The following is a 13,687-nucleotide window of genomic DNA, read 5'->3' as shown; positions in this document are numbered from 1 at the left end:
TTGACCACCAGAATACAACAAATAGCCCTTTAAATGGGGGAATAATTTTGTGATCAGCTGCACTGTGCTTATGTATCACTAATATTCAAATTGACCAAAATTCTCAGAGGGGTTTCTGTGACTACAGCAGGTTAGAAGAGGACTACGTATAAAAGGGGGGAAAATTGCCTTTTCCTAGAACCAGATGGAAAAAAATGTCAAATTGTAATTCTTTCTCTGCCCGTACAGGATTGTTCCCTAAAGCAGGTGTAGTCAAGCTCCGTAGAAGGGAGCTTGGACCCTTGGACAGGGCGTATTAGTGGAGGCAGGAGTCCTGGGTTCTGTTCCTCGCTCTGCTGAAAGCGTGCTCTGTGACCTTAGGCAAGTCAGTTAAACTCTTTGTCCCTATTTTACAAATGGGGAAACTGAAGCAGAATGATTCTTTAGAGCATCTGACAAAAGTGCTATATAAGCACAGGCGGTATGGTCAGTATTATAGGAGTGCTGCTGTATGTAAGTAGCTGTGCAACTCATGGATGGTTGCTGAGTTAGAGTTGATCTGCAGTGTTGGGAATTTGGATCATGTTATAGAACAATTTCCCCTCAGTCTCGTTATAGCTGTTCGGTCTTGCCAGGATAACTATGTTACCAATCAAGGCTCTGTTATAACCATGATAAAGATTGGATGTGTAACATGATTAGTAAAGTTATAACGTTGTTCGATCTGCCTACATGCAGGTCTAAGATGTGTTATCATGGTTGGAGGATTACTGTGTTATAAAATTATCCTTTAAAAAAGCAGTTTTGCTATTGTAGACTGGATCTATCATGTATGCTTTCTACCTCCATCCCCTGATATGGAACTGCTTTGCTGGAAGTGAAACAGGATTTCTGTGCAGTGTTTCTAGTCCACCAGTCAGCATTGGCTGCTTTAGAACTGATTTGGAGATGCTGGCTAATTAAGCCTGGATATTCACTTCAGTGGCTTTTTATTTCAGCAATTTCAGTATATTGTGCTTAATTAGTCCAGTCCAGTCCACATCACAAATGGGGTCTGGACACTGGAAATCTGATCAAACTGGAATGAATCACGGGGGAGATGGTAGGACTGGTTGAATTAGAATTCCTCTCTCTCTCCTTAGGCCTTGAAACATCCAGAGGAATCACAAGATCCTATCAGGAAGAAAATTTAAAAACCTAGGTTTTGGTAGGACTTCCTTAGGCTTAGGCCTTGTCTACGCTAGCACTTTATTCTGGCAAAACTTGTGTCTCTAAGGGATGTGAAAAAAACACCCCCTTGGGTGACATAAGTTTTGCTGGCATAAATGCTTGGGTGGACAGTGTTTTGTCAGCAGGAGACACCTTCCTGCCAACATAGCTATCACCACTCATTTAGGTGGCTTTATTAGGTCAGTGGGAGAGCTCTCTCCCATCAACATAACGTGTCTACACAAGGGCTCATACAGCTGCACCGATACAGCTGCGTCGCTGTAAGTTTTAAGTGTAGACTCGCCTTTGGTCTACACTACCAACTTATGTCTGTATAACTATGTTGCCTAGGGGTGAGGAAAATCCACACCCCTGAGCAACATAGTTATACCGACCTAACCCCTGCTGTAGACAGCGCTACATTGATGGGAGAAGCTCTCCCATTGGCATAGGTAGCGTCTTCAGTATGTGCTACAGCGGTGTAGCTCTACATGTATCCTCACATGTATTTAACAATCTTTCTCTACAGCATTTTCCATTCAAAGATCTCAAAACTCTTTACAAAGGTGGGTAAGCCCTGTCCCCATATTACCAGAATCCAGATCCTGACTCCTAGTCCAGTGCCTTCTCCATGTGATCAAACTGCCTCCTTCTAAGATAATGAGGATCTAAAACCATGGCATTATAGTGAGCTGTTGGACTCGCTAGCTACAAGAAAGGAGTGAATGAAGAAGCCGGCAGGATCTGTTGATAAAAATATCTGTGTTTTTTGTAGGTTGTAGGAGACCCCTTAGGATAGAAATCCTCACCTGGGCATCTCTCTCCTACCCCAATCCCATACCTTCTCTGGGAAAACTAGAGTTAAATCACGCTCAGCGAATATAACTTACAGCTCTGTTTTAAATGACTTCTTGAATGCATTTACCCAATAAATGAAGTAGAGCTTCCCTAGTCTGTAATTCCCTGGATTGACCTCATCTGTTTTTTGGCACTGAATCTTCTTCCTCCTGCTGTTATTCCTGCAGGCCACTTCGTAGGTTGGCTCTGTCTTCCAGTATCTTTCCCCAGTTTTGTTTTAAATTGTAAACTTGTTCTCAATTGGATTTATGCTGAAGGCACATCTGTGATGCAGGCATAGAACAGGCAAACGGGCGTATGCTATGAAGTAAAGCTGTCTCTTGTTCAGGGGATACTTTCTGGTGCATGTTCATTTATTTTAGTAGCCTGTTTTGTTTAGTTTTTTTTTTTTTTACACTAGCACAAACTGGGGCTTTGTCTTCACTGTCAGAAGCATGTGTTTTACATCAAGATAGTGTGTATTAGCTATCTGGCTGTAAAATACTCATGGATATAGGCACTGTAGTTTTTACTGCAATGTAGCTAGGTGTGCTCAACTATGTGTGTGGGATGTACTGTTGAGGCCTAGTTGCTTCAGTGAGTTAAGCTAAACAAGAAAAAGGCATGCTTATGCTGGAATAAGAATGTCCATACATGGAGGTATAGGGGAATAGTTCTGTGTGTAGACAAGCCCTAATGCTGGTTGTCCATTGGACTCCTTCTATGACCTTCAGCATGTTACTTAAGATATGTGTACCTCAGTTTCTCCATCTGTAAAATGAGGAAATAAATACCTAATTTAAAGGGTTGCTCTGAGGATTAGAGAATTTGTTCAGGGGATTCATGAGACAAATAACTCCTTCAAGGCCCAGCTTCAGTCCCTCATTACAAGAGATACTACATCTAAATATTCTGTGTTAATCCATGCTCCAAGTTCTCCGTAAAAGCCATCAGGGGCCAATGTGTACTGTAAAAGTGTAGATGTTTCATTCTGACACCTTATTGCAATGTGCTCTTCGGGGGAGGGCAGTCTGAGTTGGTGTGTGGGAGTGAGAAATTACAGTGCACTTAGTGTCTAAATATTGCAGGAGCAGATGAGATGGGAGATGACAGATTAGCTGTCTGCTCGACTAGCAGAGTTTTTTCAAATTCCTTGGAGAGTCTGAGCCTTTGTCTGCATGTTGTTAAGTCGCACTGCATGCGGTACCAGTTGTGCCTGCCATTAAAACCAGGTAGTCACAGCTCTGTGCCCTAGTAGAACATGGTGTGTAGGGCGTGGAGGAAGGAGAGGCTGGAAGTGTCACCCAGAGCCAATTGTGTAGTTTTCTGTGGACATCACTGAATCATCTAACCATGTAGAGCACCGAAATAGACAAGAAGTATGAGTTGTATCAAATGTGTCATTGCAGCAAACAGTAAATCTCTTTGAAAACTGGCTCATGCATCATTCCAGGGAATATTCGCTCCCCTTCTCAAATAGAACTCTTTTACCGTTTGGTGCCGCCTCTAAAAAAAAATAAACAAGTAGGTGGTGTATCACGGGGCTTAATTTCTGCGAGACTGCTACCAGCTTTCACTTACTCAAAATGAATTCACTTACCCGACAGTGGATAACTGCACCAGAGTATGACTTCAGCTTTCCTCTTATGGGCCCAAACACTGGTCAGAATTTTCAGATTTGATTTTCTGAAGTTAAGGTATGTATCAATATTTAGACTGCTAAAAAAACAGTTTTAATTTCCATAGTCACTTGTAACTCTCCTTGAAGTTTTGGATGCTTGGAAGCTCTGAAAATCAGGCCACTTATTTAGGTGCCTAAATATGGGTATGGGCCTGATGTTAAGCACACGTTAGGAAAAACTTTATTTCCTAAAACAAATCTTAAATATTTTATCTGAGAGGAAAAAAATACTTTAATATGCATGAGGTATTGAGTACAAATTATTAAAGTTGTATTAATATGGTTCAAATCCCTGCATAAGGTCTTAACAGTAGCTTCGGCTTTCTGCTTTTAAAATTGTTTTGTGAGGGAGTGGTACATTTAACCATTCCCCCGCCTCACCCCCGGTGTATAAAAAAATGACCTTGTTGGCTCAGTAGATTGCAGCCTTGTTGTTAAGTTTGCTACAGATAACTTGTATGGGTCAGTTGTGCTCTTTTTTGATTGTGAACCTGCTCTTGCTCTGATGTCCGAGGACACAGAATTCAAGGAGAATAAAAGACCTATTGAAGAGTTCTGTATAGGAGAATGGGCAGCAAGTTGTTAACCTTAGCTGTAGTTTACTATGCTCATTTCTTTAAGATTACTTTACCATTTTATATATTTGGGTTTTAAATTAATTACACTTCTCAGGATTTCTAAGCACGCTGCAGCTTACTGTAATTGTCTTATGAGGTGTTGAAGTGAAATCATATTCTTGGATGAATAAAGTGAATCATCCAAGGTGTGTCAGAGTCAGGGCAAGATCTGGGAGTAGAGCCTAGAAGTCTTGACTTCCAGTCTCATGTAGCAAATTGCTAGATATTACTGCATCTTTTAAGGACACTTTTAAGTGTATATAAATACATTATTTGTATTATCGTCACACTTAGGAGCCCCAGTCATGGACCATTGTGCTAGGAGCTGTACAAACACAACAAAAAGATGGTCCTTGCCTCAAAGAGCTTACAGTCTAATTATCACGTTAACTCTTCTATAGTAGTTCTCTTCTGTAAATATCAAAGCTCTTTACAAAAGAGGTCGTTATTATTACCCCCATGTTACAAATGGGGAATTTGAATTTTTACATTGTTAGTTTCCCCAGTTCCAGTTACAACCTAGTAGTTCCTCAACATGGGTTCATCTTGCCTGTTTAAATAATACTAACTCTTCTGGACGTTACGTGGCTGTAACACAATCCAGTTGCATTTTCAAAATATGATGTGGTTTTGTTTGAACAGTGAACCATGTTTTAATTTGGTCTTGGGTTGCAGCCTATTAGTGTAGGTGGGACCTTGGAAATAAAAATCTGTTGGAAGGACTGAGTCTTCCCCATATCCCATCTGAGTGGTTAATTTGCTGGGCCCGTTTGAAAGTGGTTTCTGAGGTTTGACTTTGCAGCTCTGGTGGCAAGGCATTCTCGATAGATGGGCCCTCGCTTAATTGTTGAACCTGCTCACTTTGTCAGTACCAGTTTACCTGTCTAAAGGGTAATGATGTAAGGCTTGCTTGTTCAATCAGATGTTTGACTAATTATTATGCTGGACGAGCGACCCTGTGTGTAGTAGAAAAGGGGCAATCATGGCTTATTGAGCTGCTAATATAGATGAATTCTGTAATTTGTATTCTCATGTTTAAATTGTGAGGCATCCGGATGTCATAGTGACTGGAACTATGAAAGAATGATAAAAAGAAGATGTAATATACACTGTTTCTAGTGGCATTTCAAATGATCGTAGCTCTCTTGTGTGCATCAATATAATGGTGCTCGTATGTCTCTGGGAAGAATGTCACTGGTTTCTGCAAAACCTATAGAGGGAGTTTGAGAACAGAACTGTGTTTTTCTCCAGTTCTAAATAACAGGGGATTTGGATGGTTTCCTAAAACTATCTGAAAGACTCACCTGCATAAGATCAGAACAGTTTCAAGGAATGTCAGATTTTGGGTTGAAGTGCTAGACACTGTTAACGTTTAAAATCTTACTGCTTGTACTGGTATTTAGGCCACTGAACTGATGATCACAAATATGCGCTTGTTAGAGGAAATGTGTTACTTCTACCGGTTTATTTTGACTATTGTACATCCCATTGGTTGCACCGTATGGATTTTGGTAGCAATCTTGTTCACTAAGAGTTCATCTGAACTGCAGTCGGGGTGTGAGTGCAGCACATGTAGACATACTTGAGCTAGCCAGGGCAAAGTTAGCTTGAGGTACAGTAATAGTGAAGACACAGTAGCACAGACTACATCATAGGCTGTATAAGTCCACCCGGAACCTTGGATGTGTTCTTGAGCACCTAGCATGTGCTGGAGTCCATGCTGCTGCAGCTTCACTGCTGCTGTTACCTAGCTAGATCAAAGCTAGCTGGGATACGTCTAACAGTGCAGCATTCAGACCCCTGGAATGCAGTGTGGACATATCCTAAATCTGTCAGAACTGTTGAAACTCTGATGGTGTTGATCTCCGTCAGTACCCTTTCTCTACTCATCCCACTTTACTCAGATGATTTTATTTAACACAATGGTTGCAGGGCACGAATACAATTGCGGGCTGGTCTACACTAGAAAATTAGCTCGACCCAGCTACGTTGGTGTGTGAAAAATCCACACTCCTGAGCGATGTAGTTAAGCCGACCTAAATCCCTGTGCAGAGAGCACTAGGTGAATAGAAGAATCCTTCCGTTGACCTAGCTACCACCTCTTGGGGAGGTGGATTACCTACACTGGTGGGAGGTGTTCTTCCGCCAGCATAGGTAGTGTGTATGCTGAAGCGCTACGGCAGGTGCAGCTGCAGCTGTGTCACTGTAGCATTTCAAGTGTAGACAAGTCCTAAGTGTGTGTGCTGTTTGATGCTATTTTGACATTGTAAAGCACTTGACTCTGATCACTCTTGTCTGTAAGTTATTGTGATATAATGAGAGGAGAAAGGTAGCACTACAGCTGACTGCCCAAGGTTGGTTCTGGAGCTCTGCTTTACTAGTGAGGCTTTAAACCCAGTTGCTTTGACTTGCACTCAGGTGTTGTTTTTTTGCATAGGATTCTATGTTAGTGACAGAACTATTGGCAATTTCCAAGCACCAAAGTTAATTATTAAAAATGAATGTTCCCATGTGCCTACTGTTAAGGCATAGATTTATGTGCAGAATAGCTGTGAGCTGTGTTAACTTGAGGAATGACTTTGTACATTTCCAATTCACATCTGTAACTGCATTGATCAGTCTTTGTGTTTGAATTTTCTTCAGAAAGTGATGGCAGTGTTGTTTTCAACATGAAATTCAGTTAAAAGTGCCCTTGTACTTACTTGAGTGGGTAGCCATTCGATCATAGGGTCTAATCAGATTATTTGCTCGAATGTATTCATCCCAGAGAGAAGTCATGCACACAATAAAGGAATGAATAGGCAAGCCTCTTAGTCTCCAGGTAAAGCACAAATGGTTGACTTGCAGATTCAGTTTCAAGGCACATCCAACATTAACAGGTTCGTCCACCAACTTAAGTTGCTCTTGACTCTTCTGGAGTGTCTTGGGGTTCAGGTGAGCCTCATATTTGGCTTGGTGCAAGCTTGCCTATGAGCTTGGTATTCTTAGCTGGCAGTCATCTCTGGATTCTCTTCTGGGTCTCAATACTTTGTAGCTCCAGAAGAGAGGTAGCCAAGACATACAGGGCAATAGCCTACACTAGGCGTAGAACTCTTTTAAGTGTAACCAGCGTCTTCTGTGCTTTTCTGATATGGTTACAACTATCATGGGGGACAATTTGTCCACACAGTATCTCTTCTCTTGGCATAGCAATGTTGTCTTCTCATGCTGTACAGCTGTGGCTATATTGGTAGTATCCCATTTTGCCTTAGCTGCTGACGCAAGAGGCAGAGAATTGTGAGTTTATTTCACATGGTGCAGTACGTTTCAGGATATTCCCCTGTGCAGTACCGCTCATTTATTATCCATAGTGTATCTAGGCATGATCTCCAGGGAGTCAACTATATTAATGCTCAACAAAAATCTGTAGCACAGCTAGGGTCTTAAAAGAGCAGCATGCTACTCGGCTGTCCTTACTAGATTTGCAGGCTTCCCATTCTACATGATCTGAGGAGCATTGAGTGGATGCAGGAGAGAGGCAATTTACTCTGTGCTCTGGTAACTCAAGTGAATGAACAAACTCTGACACATTTGAAAAAAAGGGGGGGGGGGGCACAAAACAATCTACCCTCATGTTGCTTGAAAATAAGAATGGAACAATTTCAGGTTGGAAACAGTGGTTTCAAATGAAATTGTCTCTCCAGTCATAACTGTAGTGGCACTACCACAGCACTAGAACATACACCCAATCACTTTGTTTTCACTGAGAGTTTGACAGAAATGAAAACCACAGAACTGAGGCTAGAGTGGTTAGTACAGAAGCCAAACAGAAATTTGCAGCCCTATCATTACGTACATGTTGGGTAAATGTTATAGTGCAAGAGTGAATGGTACGTTGCCCAAAGTACACATGCAACGCGTAATCAGAAATGCAGCCCGTGGATGCTCCCCATGTAATTGTAGGCTGAGTTCATCTGTAAGCTGGAGGTTTTCCTTCCTGGTGAATCCAAACAAGCCATCTTTTTTCATATACCAAGGCACGTACATGTGTAAACAAATGTTGTGGCTTCATCTACCATTTCAAAAGCATATACCCATTTAAAACAGATATTTTGCCAATGAGATGGAGCCTTTGAGCTCCTGGAAAGTTGTTAACATGGCCTTTACTGTTTCAAAGGATAATGGTTCCTTCCTTCTTGCCATGGGCCCAGTTCTGTATTCAAAAATAGATGAAAGCTAACAAAGGGGATGATTGTCTTGGACGGCCCCCTTCTGTTTCACTTCGCCTGGCTGAAAACAAAAAAATAACTGTTTAACTATATAGAGTAAAAAATAAGTGTACCAAATATGAAGTTGCATTACCTCATGGCTTATGTAGAAAAAAGTATGTATAGTTGGGCAAATGTGCTGAAATCTGCCATGCCATCTGCTCCCTGTTTTTTCCTGGGGTGGGTCTTGGTAACTTTGGCTTTCTCTAAACTAGGAATTAAAGTTATATTGTCTGTGTTAGGTGGAGCTATCTAACACCTTCAAAAACGCTAGTCAAGTGAAAGCAAGCTGTACGTTATTGTGTGCTAAACTGCTCAAGTTAAAGGGTAGGCCCCTGTAGGCTTTAACTTGGCCAGTTTAGTGCACATGGAGGTATAGCGTGCCTTGGCTTGACTAGTGTTTTGGAAGGTTTTAGTTAGAACAACCTAGCTAACATGATCTAACATCACATCTTTAACTCCCATTCTGGGGCTTGTCTACAAGGGAAAATTGACCATCACAGCTATTCCGGAACAGCTCCCTGTTTGTGGACACTCCTATTCCGCAACTTTAAATTCACACCCGACCTTATTCCAGGAGAACCTGCTAGTGTACTGTAGACAAGGCCTAGACAAAGCCTTTGGCAGCATTGTCTAGTTCAGTCTCATAACTCACAAATGTGATCTCATACCAATGAATTACACATCAATCCATGTACTGAAGTCTTGTAAACAGACATCAATATATGTATTGTATATAAAATGCATCCATGATGCTTGGTGCTCTGAGATGATCAGGCCAGACTACATACTAAACATAGGGTCAGGCCAGGTCAGTGGTTTGATGAGGATCTGAAAGAAACATCTAGTTGCTACAGGAAGTAATATGATATTCTACGAGGTGGTATTCTTCCTTTTGAATTGATACTTTTAGTGTACGGATGATGCTAGGGGACTGTGCAGCTGGAGATGGCATCTTTTGTAGGAGATGTAAAATCAAGGACCTGACCACTTGTCACTAAAAATCCAGTATCCTGACGAAATTTTGCTTACTTAAAATCCCTCTGAAGTCTGAACTAGAGATGGCATTTCATGCTCACTACCTGTGGTGCTGTTCTATGTTTTTAAAGAACTGTTTATTCCATTCATCTTAGAGGTAGCAGCAGACTGTGGTGTGATGGGTTTGAAAAGCACTTTGAAATTCTCCAAAAGGTGTGGTATAAGGATAGATCATTATATACGCAGTTGAATATTTAAAACATTACATTTTAACTTCCAAGAAAATCTTTACAAATCTTGTTGTACTGTTTGACTGAAATCTGCATTGTCTGTGCATGAAGATTGGAATGCTCGTGGAAAAATGACATTCAAAAACCAGTATGTTAACTGGCTGGATATCGATGCTCAGGTTTGAATCTGAAATGTTAGATGTGATCCTTATAATCTCCATGTTGTGGCTCACCTTTGTATATAAATTAAAAAAACAAAACAAAAATCTTTCCGGACACTACTTAGTGTTTTGAATTTTCATAGAACAGAAGAATGGGTACTGTTCGTAACTTTTCCCTTCCACTGATTTATGAAGGTGAATTGAGCTCTAGATATTTACTGCTCATACAAGCTGCTCCTTTATGCTTACTGTTCCTGCACTCATTTATTTATACAAACCGTTGTCTGGTGCAGAGTTGGGTTCTTGCCTTTCAGAGGCAGAGCCCATGTTAAGAAAAATACCTGTTTATAACTGCACTCATGAGACTTGCTAACTTACCACTCCATTTCCCAGAGGCATGGCCTAAGCAACAATGATGTAATTTCTGATTTCAAACTCCATTGACCTCTAGAGATGGCTGTGTGAATTCATGCTCTTTGGAAGGGGGAGGCATGGAAGGCACAAATTAGATTTCAGGAAAATAAGCTGCACTGAAATATTCATTTGCTCGTTTTAGAGTACAGCCAGCATACATTGGCAATCAGAAGTGGCTGGTTCATTTCACTAAGTGCCACAGTGCAGAAGAGAGAGCACGACAGTAGGATAACTAGGCTTCTGCATGGAATCATTATGTACAAACTATACAGCTTCTTTCCCTTTCACTTCCCTTTGCTTTCAGAATGTAGATGAAACCTATGAAATACCTTGCTTCGGACCACTAGAAATGTCACAATATTTTGGGGTAATAGGCAGGACAGATTAGTTTATTGTGTAGCAGTTTTATGGCTACAGTACTCATCAAAGTAGACTACATCTTAAATAAACCTTAATATAGTAATTATCCATGTTTCTTTCTACTACTTGAGTCTGTGGCCCAGTTTGAGTTCTAATCTCTGATCCTTGCTGTCAGGCTACCAGTTTGTTCAGTCCAGCTGTTTTATTTTAGTGCTCATATGTTCCTCTAGTCTGGTCTCTGGAATTATCATTTTGCACAACATAATTTTCTGGTGTGTAAGGGATTTTGTTTGAGTATTGTGGTTTAAATGTTTTCATTGTTCATTTATTTTTGAGTCCTCCGCTGAGGAAGCTAAAATCTAGTCAATTGTGAAATATTTTTCCTGGCTAACAATTTCTGTTTACCAACGGTTTGTATTCTCACCGCTTAAAGAAGAACTTCAAGAATGCGGTCGTCTTAATGTCATCTGTATTCTTGGACATGTAATAACCTGCCAGCTGTAGATACATCTGCAGCAATATTCTAGGGAAAGCAATAGCAGTTCAGGGGACTTGAACGTTTGTTTGTGTGGTTGTCTTGAAGTTTCATGGAGACTATCAGAGTAGAGGGACACCAGAAATCACTTTTGTCAGTGGACTTAAAAGGTCCTTTTACTTCAGATTAAAAAACAGTTTCAAATATATTGGTTGGAAAGGATTTGTTGGTTCAGTATTGTCAAGGATTTATAAAGCCTTTCATGTCTAGATCACTAGTTCAAATACAATCCAGGTTGGTGTCTGTCTTTCAAAAGCCATGCATGCAGATCTGCCCAGATGGATCATTTGCCACTGGCAGCTCTTTAGAAGCCTGTAAGACACAAAGTGGGGTATCAGGCTGTTTCTATGGTGCAGATATCTGCACTGTACAGTTACCACAGCAATTGGGAGGCTTATAAGCAGAGGGACAAAGGGTTAAATGAATTTGGAGACTAAAGTACCTCATGCTCCTGGAGATGGTCATTCCTATAAGAGATTAAAATTGCATTCACTGGACAGTGTATGGGGAAGCTTGCACTATCGCTGCCCATGCTGCATCTGTTTTGTGGATAAATCCAGGACTTCCACTTCCAGGAAGGTTAGTCTGTCACAGTTCACAGCACCAAATTCTTAAACACGCTTCAAAAAGCACTTAAAAACCCAACAGCAAAACTAGCTAACAGGCATAGAACTGCCCATAAATCCTGCAACACTGAAAGCTGAATAAAATAGTCCAGAGTGAAGATTACTTATTTCAGTGTTGAGGAGCTCATGCTTTAGTTCTCTGCCATGCTTTCCTTTTGACTGTGTTGACTTTTTTATGTTGAGGCTTGGTAAATAGAGCTTGTTCAGTGAACTCAAACACTTGGACTTTCAGACTACTGCATGCTGCAAATGTCTTTTACCAAAAAACAACGCGCACATCCAAAAGATCCTATTTTTGCCAGGAAGGAGGGGAATCTGATTTTGTTTCCAATGGAATCGTATGTGAGAAATTGCATGCACGGTGTATTTGCCTTATTCAGTTAAAAAAAACATCCCACACTGCTATTGAGAGACAGTTCTGCACAACTTATCATCTAGTGAAAGGCAGTTAACTAGTTTTTCTAGTCCAAGGCCTGTATTGGCAGTACAGTGAAAACAAGGCTAACAAAATCCAAACGGCAGCAACAGCTCGGATTGTAAACCCCTTTCACTTTATAAACTGTCATTGCTTTACTCTTCCGTTCCATCCACTGGTAGCTATGATGCTGGTGTAAAGTGATACTTACTTAAGGTTAAGATTTTGTCACGGTTATTTTTAGTAAAAGTCAGGGACAGGTCACAGGCAATGAACAAAAATTCACAAAGCCGGTGACCTGTCCCTGGCTTTTACTAAAAAATAACCTGACAAAATGGGGCTCACTGGGGTGATGAGAGCCCCAACCCTGCTGTGGGACTGGTAAGAGCTTGCCTCAGCTGGCAGCTACGGGACCCCCGCTGCCCACGTGGTTCAGAATGCCAGGGAGCTCCATGTCTGCAGTGCCCCTGCCACCTCCAGGATTTGGAGCTGGGGGGACCCCCGCTCTGGGTCTGTCCCCCAGCTGCCTACAGCAGCAGGGAGCTGCGGGGGGCCCATGGCAGCTAGGAACTGCAAGGACACCCTGCCGCCCATAGCGGCAAGGATGTCTGGATCCCCTCCTCAGGGGCTGGGAGCTGCGTGAGGCCCCCTACCCCAAGTCTGAAGCAGTAAATGTCTCTGGAAGTCACGGAATCTTATTCTTTCTTTTTTACACCATTTGCATGGAGAGCCAATTATCAAAATGTTAAATCTGTATGGAAACTAGTGGCTTAACATGTAGTGAACATGTATTGTTTGTCCTTTCAAGCTATATCTCTCTATACCAATACTGCAGTCATGAGACTTATCTTACCAAGTCTCTGTGATACCAATTAAATTATAATTTAGCTTATGTACTAATACTTCCAGTTCTTCCTGTTTATTCCCCATAGTCCTTGCAAGAAGTATACAAAATAATGAATAATATAGGCAAGGAAGACAGCACGTCTATTCCCCCTTGTCTCATAACACAACAAGGGACTTCCAATAAAATTGGAAGGTGGCGTATTCAGAACTGATAAAAAGAAACTCCTTTTCTAACAATACACAATTCACCTTGTGGATTCATTGCTACAGAATGTCATTGAGGCCAATAGCAGGATTTTGAAAAAGGACTTGAACGTTTATCTGGATAACAAGAATATCCAGAGTCCTTATAGTATGTATTCTTTTAATAACTCATTTTTCTGAGGGCTACAAATCCTCTGGCATGAGAGCATAAGCCAACCTCTATTGGGGGTAGGAGGAAACTTTCCTTAGGGGCAGATTATCCCGTGACTGTTTACTGCAGAAGTTCTTTGTCTGAAGTAGCTAGTATTAGCCACTGTTGGAAACAGGATGCGGAACTAGCTGGACCGC

The 13,687-nt window shown here is 41.3% G+C and overlaps 1 protein-coding gene across 3 annotated transcripts in view; it reads left to right on the top strand.

The window, feature by feature from the left end:
• The window catches only part of PHACTR4 (phosphatase and actin regulator 4), a 91,732-nt gene that overhangs the window by 13,554 nt on the left and 64,491 nt on the right, over positions 1-13,687 (top strand). The gene's annotated exons all lie outside the window — the stretch shown is intronic.

Source organism: Emydura macquarii, unplaced genomic scaffold (assembly GCF_026122565.2).
Source record: "Emydura macquarii macquarii isolate MOO-44397 ecotype Brisbane River unplaced genomic scaffold, CSIRO-AGI_Emac_v2 contig_820, whole genome shotgun sequence".
Taxonomy (NCBI): Eukaryota; Metazoa; Chordata; order Testudines; family Chelidae; genus Emydura; species Emydura macquarii.
The sequence above is the reverse complement of the archived record's forward strand: the minus strand, read 5'-3'. Positions and strand labels throughout refer to the sequence as shown.